Source organism: Mytilus galloprovincialis, chromosome 7 (assembly GCF_965363235.1).
Source record: "Mytilus galloprovincialis chromosome 7, xbMytGall1.hap1.1, whole genome shotgun sequence".
In the NCBI taxonomy this organism is placed as follows: domain Eukaryota; kingdom Metazoa; phylum Mollusca; class Bivalvia; order Mytilida; family Mytilidae; genus Mytilus; species Mytilus galloprovincialis.
Window position 1 is genome coordinate 35230560 of NC_134844.1, and position 11360 is coordinate 35241919.

Below are 11360 nucleotides of genomic sequence, written 5' to 3' on the forward strand. Positions count from 1 at the left end.
TCTTAATATAAATTTAATACTAAACAGAAGAAAATTAACTTGTGGCAACGATGTTATGCCACAAACATACGGTGTCAATATTTTTTTAGTACACCAGATCCGGATTTCGACAATAAATGTCTCTTCAGTGATGTTAGGGATCGAAGCGGTATTTGGAAGGCCATATAAAAAGTACCCTCATTTTTAGAAAAAAGTATCCTCATTTTTAGGTAGACTCTTGAATTTTAAGAGTCAATATAGGATGAACGGATCATATAAACCGGGGCGAAAATACGATACAAACCCAAACGAAAAAATATAAACAAGTCTAAATTGAAAACTACGTTCAAACCTATGATTGCGTTGGATAAAAACCGCTATTTTTATACGTGTGCATGTAAAACAAATTTCGTTGTAGAAGGGTCTAAAAACAGCACAAACAACATTTTCCAAAAGACCAAAAAAAGTGAAAAGTTTATTTAAACAAAACGCATTAGACTAACAGGTCGAACAACTGATGTTCTTTGACACTGCTGACTGCCATTGGCGATTGTCAAATAAAATTGATCACAAGATGTAACAAAATGGATCTTAATATAAATTTAATACTAAACAGAAGAAAATTAACTTGTGGCCACGATGTTATGCCACAAACATACGGTGTCAATATATATATATACTAAAAATTGAATTCTGTGTCCACACTAGTAGAAATATAAATAAAATTAAATGTCAAAATGCTCTTAAAGGACTTTAAGAACATTTTGAAATTTAATTTTATTTATATATATATATATATATATATATATATAATCAGTCTAAAAATTTGCACAACGGTACTGATATAAGATGTTATTATACGAAAATGTTGTTATTGTCAACACGATTTAATAACAACATTTTCGTATAATAACATCTTGTATTAGTACCGTAGTGCAAATTTTTAGACTGATATAATTTTTTCCTTATCTGCATAGTATTGCTTATTTTGGACGATCCGGTTCGTAGTAAATTTGCTGGTTGGTCCTTTTTATAGACTTTTATATATATATACAACTCGTCTTAACATCAACCCAACAATGTTAGATCTGTAAATTTGCTTTCGCAAATTTTTTGTTCTTCCCTCGCCAGGATTCGAACATATATATATATATATATATATATATGTATAGAGAGAGAGAGAGAGAGAGATACAGAGTTGCGTTGTGGGAAATATCAGACGAATGTTAAGATTTGTATGAAGAAAGGAATATTTATCTCTCTGTATTAAGTAGTTATGACTCTTTTCTTAAAACAGGCGACATTTAACACGACATACGTCTGCTGTATAATTTCCATGAATTGTGTAGTACAATAACAAGCAAAGTGTATTAATACGAGAAAATTGAATTGTTGATTAAATGGTACATAAATGCACGATTTATCGTTTGTACATTGTAGATGTACTCACCAAATTAATATCATGTAGCAAATCCAGTGGAATACAAATGAGATGAATTTAATTGTTTGATAAGCCAAAATCACCTATAAGGCAGCAACCATTTGATTTTCTGGGGGGGCTATGGTTTTTTTTGGAAAAAAAAGTTTGTTTCCAGGTTTTGGTGAAAAAAATAATTTGTTTTGGACCCTGAGAAAAAAAAATTGTTTGTTTCACCCTCAGCTCCCACTATATGTAATGCTAAAATTGAAAGAAAAAAATTGTTTTCGGTTTGTCGCTAAAAAAATTGTTTGTTCTTCGCCGAAGGCGAAAAAAAAAGTTTGCACAGAAAAAAAAACCATAGCCCCCCCCCCCCAGAAAATCAAATGGTTGCTGCCTAAGTCAAAGATACTGCTATATTTTATTATATCAACGCGATATTTGTCTTATATCATAGCGATGTGTTTTTATTATCAAACATTTATGAATGCGATATTTTTGTAATATAACTGCGATAGTTATCTCACATTAAATGAATACGATAACACGTTATAATGCATGTCAATAAAACCGCAAACATAATGCACAAACATAGTTCATGACCGGTTTAATGTTTGAGGCCCAATATCACTAAAATTTAGTACCTGTAAAAAAAATTACGCTTACTTGAACTAATCATTTCGAAAATGTTGCTTGACCCTATTGATAGTTGACAGTGTTAACAACCTGCGTAGTCCATTGTTTTCGATCGTATGGTTTTTTCGACCAATTTTAATTGAAGTGACGATGAAATGGCGGAATTTAAATGCATCTTCTTTAAATAGGTCACACTGCTATAGCATGTATTCACATGGGTAATATCGAAATAGACAAAACGTATCATTACTTAAAAGGGAAAAAAACATTCATTCAAACAATCCAATACGGTTCCCAATAACACTTGATAATGAATATTCCAAACAAATAAAAATGTACAAATGATGATGTCCCGAGGTTGAAGATACCAATTGATTAGCCTCAGACTATATTTAACAACTTCAGATGCCACGAATGAAAAATCTTGTCAAACAGATGATGTATTTATTATTAACATAGACACAAATATTGAGAAGGAAACAGTTCTAGTTAGATATCGTTATAGACTTTTCCCGTTGGTAAGTCGATTTCTCTGTGAACATTATCAGCTCGCCGCTTGGACACTCTTTTACATCGCATGACCGTGAGGGCATTCAGATGTATTGTTGCCAGAGATTTGACTTTCGTTTTTGACTGGTAACCGATCGTATGAATACGAGGACATTTATAAGTGCAAAATAACATTCCTTATCGCATGTTATAAATTCATTTTTCAATGAATACTCATGAAAATCATTTTTTAGAACACAAATAAATAATATGTAAATGTTTTGACGTTAGAAATATATACTATATATAATCAAAAAGATCATTAATATTTATGCACACATACAGAAAAAATATGTTAACACACACACGGAAGACAGTTTTGTGGGAACATATGAATGCCTTCTAAAATCCAATTGTTTAGATAAATCGAAATATTACAGAAAAGTGTCCACCATGCACTTGCACTGCTATATTATGAAAATAGTAGAATAGAATGATATACAAATGGATGAAAATTATATATATGTTACGGGCATTTTCTAAGTTTAGGCATTTTGTAAAATGCCTGAAAACTTTAGGCATTTTCTAAAATGCCTGCTAGATTTAGTCATTATACATAATGACTAATTTTTCTAGGCATTTTACAAAACGCCTGGAAAAATTGAAAGCGGCATTTTACAAAATGCCTGAAAAAAATTTATAGAATGAATTGTTTAAAAAAAACAAATTGAAAACTGGAGCAGTTTTATTTATGATAATTACTGAATTAAAAAAGAAGACTAAAAATCAAGAATACATTTTACTGATTTATTCCAAATTCACACAAGCACAGAATCGATAATTATTTATCATTTCTCGAAATATTTGGATGATAAAACTTATCACAATAATTGTCAAATTCATTGATTAACGCAAAAATCTTTTTAAGCACTTCGACCAAATTTAGAGAAACCTGGATTATCACTAATTAAGCACTTTCATTGCCATTTCTGACAAAACACTTAACAATCGTAAAGCAGTATAAGGGATGTAATTTAAAAACAGTTAACAAACAATGTTTGGTATGTTCGGATTTACTTCCCTTACACTACTTGTAAATAATGTATATAGAAATGTCCGGCTTTGGATTTAATGCCAAAAAAAGGGGTGTGGTAGTTGATTTCCAAAAAAAATTTGCAAGTTTCTCAAATTCCAAATTTTTGAAAAGTTTGAATAAGAAATCTTTAATTACACAATATTGCATAATAGATTTGTAAGGTCTTGACATTTGTGTTGTGTCAGAAACTCATATTTGATCACTATCCAAATTCAGAGCTGTATCAAGCTTGAAAGTTGTGTCCATACTTGCCCCAACTGTTCAGCATTCAACTTCTGCGGTCGTATAAAGCTGCGCCCTGCGGAGCACCTGATTGGAAAATAATTCTATCGATCCATTACTTATTTTATTTGCAAGATATTGTGTTTTTGTCCCCTTTTGTAATATGCGTCTCAATGAAATCATTCTTCTACAAATTCTGAAACTGAACAGGCAATTTGTGGAATTTTGTTTCAAAATTTCAGTCATTTTACAAAATGACTAGGTATTTTTAGTCTTTTTGTATAATGCCTTACAAGGTCAGGCATTTTATAAATTGCCTGAAAATTCAGTCATTTTACAAAATGTCTAATTTTAGAAAATGCCTGTAACATCTTCTGACATCGGACTCGGACTTCTCTTGAACTGAAATTTAATGTGCGTATAGTTTCAAGCGTTTACTTTTCTACAGTGGCTAGAGTTATAGGGGGAGGGTTGAGATCTCATAAACCTGTTTAACCCGCCGCAAATTGATTTTATTAATTTTAGTTTCTTGTGTATAATTCGGAGTATAGTATGACGTCCATTATCACTGTACTAGTATACATATTTTTTAATGGGCCAGCTAAAGGACGCCTACGGGTACGGGAGTTTCTCGCTACATTCAAGACCCATTGGTGGCCTTCGGCTGTTGTCTGCTCTATGGTCGGGTTGATGACGCTTTGACACATTCCCCATTTCCTTTCTCAATTTTACATGTAAATGATATATACAAATATTACTATAAATTAATATATAAACCAGAGCATACTGATTTGTATCATTACAATATAATAGTTATTAGGTTGAGGTTGAATTGCCTGTCATTTATTCACCTTTTACGCTCGAACTTGTCTCAGAAAAAAATATATCTCGGTACATTAACCGCATTTTCTGGTATAGAGATATGTTTTTTTTTCTGAGGCAAGTGCTTGTGAACATCGGCAAAACTTGCGGTCATCCTGTGTTACCTGGTTCTCTACTGAAAATGGATGTACAATGCGAAACAATGAAGTAGTCAGATAGATTTGGAGAACTGGAAAGCAGTTATTTAAGGGGAAATTATAAAGATTTATACATATAAGAAGATGGTGTATGAGTTCGAATGAGACAACTTTCCATCAAAGTAACAATTTGTTAATATAAACCATTTTAGATCAATGTACTGCCTTAAACACGGAGCCTTGGCTCACACCGAACACCACACTATATAGGACCTAAATCATTACTAGTGTTAAACCATTTAAACAGGAAAACCAACGGTCTTATTTGTATAAAAACGAGATTCAAAAGTACTGGTCAGATTTTGTCGAATCAATCTGAACGAGGACAGTATGATTCATCTTTGGCACAAGTTACCAATAAAGAAAGTCTGACATGCGTGTGTTTAGAGAATATCGTATATATATTGTTTTGATGCGTTCATTAAGAAATTTAATAGATGTTCTATATGTGAACAATAATGTTGATACTTAGCTATTTGGTTACGACATTGTTTATAAAACCCATCATTGATTTGTTAAATGCTTCCAAAACCATTTAAGAAATTTGAAAGATGTTACCATTTTGAAAGATGTTTTGGGTCCTCAATGCTCTTCAACTTTGTACTTGTTTGGCTTTATAATTATTTTGATCTGAGCGTCACCGGTGAGTCTTATGTAGACGAAACGCGCGTCTGGCGTATTAAATTATATTCCTGGTACCTTTGATTTTGAAAATGGTGGATTGAACCTGGTTTTATAGCGCTAAATCTCTCACTTGTACGACAGTCACTTCAAATTCAATTATATTTACAACTATGCGTGAACATAACAGACATTATAGGTAAAAATGTCAAAATATAGGTACAGCAGTTTAATATTAATACTAATATTGACATAGCAAAAACACCGTTATGATAGTTTAAAAGTATCGCATTGATATTAGAATTTATAGCATTTGTTTATTTGTGTACATAAGAAAAACACAGCACTTTAAATTTTACACGTACATAAACTTCTGCTTTTAAATAACTTCTGGATGTATATTTAAACTTAATTGTTGTTTTTATTTAAACATTAAGTTTTAAATTTCGTATTTTCTTTATTTTTCGTTGCCGAAAACAACATTTTCTGCATGGAATGTCTGCATATTTACAATTGATATTAGACAATATCGCTATGTGATATAAGAAACGTTTTTTTATCGATTCGCTTCTTCCATAGACTATGATTGCCGATGAGACAACTCTACACTATAACTCAAATGACATAGAAGTTAACATTTATAGATCACTATTAGACCTTCAACAAAAAACCAAACCCATACCGCATATTTAGCTATAAAAAGTCTCAAAATGACAAAAATTTAGGCAAAACAATTCAAACAAAAAATTGACGTCTTATTTGTGTACAAAACAAGCATTGACGAAGAACAAATATGATACACAGCAACAAATGACAACCTATGAATTACAGGCTCCTGATTTTGGAAAACTAGATACAGAATGTGGCGACGTTAAATATTTTGCTGGCTTATATAACTGTTTTAAACAGGCGGTGGTTGCTTTCTGTTATATCTGTTTTCGTTTATTGTTTTGTCACCAATTAGACCGATTTTTCGGCTTTTTTTTATATTATTGCACATTTTGTCACTGACGGTTTTTATCATCTAAAGAACGTGTTGTACTGTTTTTTATTTGTCCTTGTAAATAATTACCTTTACTGTTGTTGAGTCTATTTTTTAGTAGTATCCTTTTGACGTTGCTCAGTACTTATATATCCCGTCATAGTGTTATTGTGCTACGGTAAATTACTAGTATTGTATTCTTGTCTTTCAGTTTTGCTTATTTGCTTTGCCTATATGGACTTTTGTTTTCTTTGAAGTTCTGCTTAAAGATGTTGTAGATGGAAAGGACTGTGAAGACACAGGTTCCTATCAGTTCTGTGCATATTGTAAATCGAATTAAGTCCAATGATAGTTTGTCGATCGAATCGGTTTGTGTTACATTGACATTCATCGTCTGATCTTTCTTTTAAGGAAATTGTAAGAAATTACGTCCATGTGCGTTTGCTTCCCGCATCTATTGAATTAAACCATGCTAATGCAGGGCCTGTTAAGTTCAGGTGAAAAGCGGCAATCATTCTTGATCAACGACATGGTCAATTTTGTGAAAAGTTTAAAATGAAGCAAATTCTTTTATAAACACAATTTCATTCTCAGAGTGGTATTCCCCAAATTTGAGACAAGCAGCCAATTTTCCAACTATTGCATCTGAATCTGGAACAAAAATAGCTGGTTGATTTGCCAATGGCACTCAAATTTTGGGAGTGTTTATTGTAGGAACTAAAGAAAGTAATTCGTTGAATTCGGCATGCTCAGATTCATGCTTTCGTGGCATATAAGTGTCATGAAAAAGAGCTAGATTGTCGTCACTATCAAATCGTGTAGTAATCAGTTCTCGATAGTATTCAGTTCTTGATAGCAATGCGTTGATATTGGTTCATGAGTAACGCTTGATCTTCTTGTCATAGAAAATTAAAATGAAATGAGATAAATCTCACATACATAAACAGTTTAATTCAAAAGTACAGCCATTGGAAATTAATAATGTAACGAAATAAATGTCACATACATATATTCATACAGTACTATGTAGTTCGATGGCCATTTCTGTCCTAACGTAACGTGGGTCAAACCACGTGTTTTCTACTGCTGACAATTGAATTAAAGCTTCATTTTAATGTTTCATATGCCGGTCATTTTGTGTATATTAGGTACCAATTGTTTCGATTTTAGGGTTATTCATGTAATATACCAGATTTAGAGTTTGGGGGAATAAAGACAAGTATAAAATATGAACTAAACAAAGAGCTTTCAAATTACATCCTTTTACTTGGATTCAAACACAAAAAGAGGCTGATAAATGTAATAATCACAAAAATCATGGTTAAGACAATACAGTGACACAGTTCCGGAAATACGGATTCAACATATACAGATATATAACACACCTTACAAAAGAAACTAATGTTTGCTCATTTTTTTTTCAGTTCAGCTTATTCTATAGTATTAGGAGTAATGATATGGTCTTATATTTATATACCTGTAGCAATCGATACCAGAAATCTACCTATGGCATTTCTTGGATAAGATCCTCTGTAAGATAATTTATTTACAGTTTGTAAGATAACCAAATGATAAACCTCTTTTAAACATAGGCGTTTCTCTGTATCTAATCAGGTATCAGTTGTATTGGTGTTTCCTTTTTTCATTTACTATTGCTTTTCAAGTTATGCTATCAAATTTCCAATAAAAGGTTTCGAACATCACTGATGAGAAATATAGTTTATGTTTATGCAAAAATGGGTATACGAGTGTGCGTTATGCAAACATGTAGATCTTGATCTAAATGAAAATAGTATGTTTATTCCTGACATATGTATTGTCAGGGAAGGTACAAACACACATCTAGATATCTTGATTGCCAATTGTGAAGATGACACTATCATAGGAACAAAGCCTTACAACTCAAATAGCATGCTCTATAAAACAAACTAAGTAATACAAGCCCAAAAAATCGGACCTGTTTAATAACTATGGAAATGCTTCACCAGAACATGATGGAGAATATGTGGACATAAATAATAAAACAAACATTAAGGCAGTTCTCGGGCATCCGCCAACAGAGATAGAGAAAAGTTAAATAGATATAAGCACACATTAGAATGATGAAACATGTGTAAAATCAGCTATTGTAGAAACACCAAAAGTAAATACGAAGAGCGTAGTCAGCGATGAAACAAATACAAAATCTATACGTGTACTGCTCTCGCCAACAGTGAAAGGGCCCAGCGTTAAAGCTGACACACAGCAAACCCTAAATGCACAAATCTACCAGAAAGTAAGAAAAAACAAGTAAAAGGACACTGATGAGCAAGACGAACATGTTGTAGCATTTATAGAGAGAACTATTCTCTTAGAAAAAAAGAAGACTTCTCAAATACCATCAATAAATCTACTTCATAAGAAAAGGTGCATATGAACATGTGAGGGAAAGATGTGTTTGCTGGCACCAATTGCAAAAAATGATAAAAAGATGCAAAAACTCAAGAATACAATGTCTTATAAGTTAAAGTCGTGATTATAGAGGTGCAGCATTAGTTGATTATACATGAGCTCAAAAGGAAGCACCAACTAGAGACTAACGAACTAAAGACAAAAAATAGCACTATTTCTCAAAGACATGAACAACAAACAATAACATCTGTCACCAGCTCAATAAAAACCGAATTAAACTAATGCAGCACTTTCAAGGCAAAACATGCAAAGCTACTATTAGAAATTTGGACACCAGAATATACAAATATATTGACACAACATATGTTCAACCAAATCCCTAGTCCCCAACCATATGTACATCCAGTATCTATGAGACCAGAAGCGCTAGTAATACGACATTAGGCAATATGTTACCTCAACACAATATGAACCGTCATATGCAAGATTAACAATTAACAATACGTTTATTTTAATGGTCAGCAGATAAGAAATCATACATCACAAGCAAGGAGCAACCATTCAATAAACCAATCAGATGCACGTTAGAAAACAAATGCCAACTATTATAATAATAATAGACATCTTAATCAAACAGCTAGAAACAGTACTAACAACATAGCACGACAACCACATACGAACTTCCAACAAAGTGAAAGTGTTGTACACAATTGAGTGGTTAAAGAAATCACACAACAGGAACTATAACAAAGTCCCCCCCCCCCCCAAAAAAAAATAATGTAGAGAAAACAGGCAGTACGAAAGTGTGAACTTCATTATGAAACCAGGCAATCACTTGCGTCTGGCAAAGAACAAATGAAGCAGCAGGAAAAAATCATATAATAGCCACAAATCTTCATAAACATAATAAATCAAATATAGGAAAAAAGTCAAGATAACAAAAAGCATTTGTTTAAGCATATCCGGGCCTTGACCAACAAAGGAATGAAAAGGGGATTGATTTAGGAACACTTAATGTACATAACGCAATCTCAAATCAGCTGTATTTGAATCAAGTGTGATAAAATGTGATAGTTGGAAATTGAATTTGGAACGACGAAATTAGTCAGTCTTCAAAACATTCCTGAATACTATTTTACGAATGGAAATCAGGTAGGCAAAACGTGAGAAAAAAGCAGAAAATGGTAAAACCTAAAAGACTTTTAAGAAGTGCAACGGAGGGCTAATGCATATCTCCTTCGTATAGAAAATTATGATGTCTTCATAAACCGACAACAAGCTATTCCATCAGCTGAAACAAAATTACAGAGGTCGAGAACATGGATGACAAGTGCTTGCTATGTGAAACAAACCGTGAAGATACATATCACTTTCTGATATTGTGTCAGAGAGAGATAGACGTATGTCTGTTCAACAAAAATTATGAATAATAACACACCTTTGATAAATCTTTGACAAGATAGAGGAACAATGATCACTTGTACTATTCATCATTGATCCATCTGCAACCAAATTTAAAGAGCTTTTTCAACTAAAGAAATCTGAATATAAGGATATTGAAGCAATAACAAGAACATTGTGTTACAGCCTTCATATCAAACATACCATTTTAAATCAGATTAAGGCTCAAATAGACAATTTTATAAGATCAAAATATAATTAATATCAAAGTGACAATTTTAAGTAATAGATGTTTGGGAAAGACTAGTCACAAGAGACATTATAAAAATAAAGAGAGAATTTTACAGAAGTGACTAGGATAACAAAATTGAAATGTATATACTGTTGTTTAGTTAAGAGTTCGAAATATTCAACGAATATATTGGTAATTGGTGATGGATTTTATACGGGTGATGGTGCTACTCACAGTGAGTTAAAACCTAGTCCTTGTAGATACCCATCTATGTACGTTCTAACAATTTATAAACTTATCATTCGGGAGTGCTCTTTGGATAGAAGGAACCTACCAATAAACAGTAATTGATATAAGCTTCCTGTGTTAAGAATAACCCTCTTTCGAGGAATATATCCTTCAAATGTCTTGAAGTTAAGAACGAGTTTTATGTTTGTCATAGGTTAGTTTAATGTTTAAATATCATAGCACTCTATATTCTTTAGATATTTTCACAATTTTTGCAATGTTTTATTTAATTACATTCAGTGGTTCTTCAATATGAGACTTCTTTATGTATTTAACAAAGGGTCCTATGTTAAACTAGTTCCCTATGCGGTTGCCATCTTTGATGATGGATCGGCTTCAAAGTAACAACACTTGGTAAAAACATCAACAGGAAAATTTATGCTATGTTTGGTTTCATTCCATCCATCGGTTCTCTAAAAGTAGACATTTGTATGTATTGTCCTTAAGGTCTTATGTTATACGAAGTCCCCCGCTAGCGACCATTAATGAAGGATCAGCTACAAAGTAACAACACTTGGTTAGCACCTCATAGGAGATATTCATGCAATGAAAACTGTTTGATTTCATTCCTTTCAGTGATTTTCTAG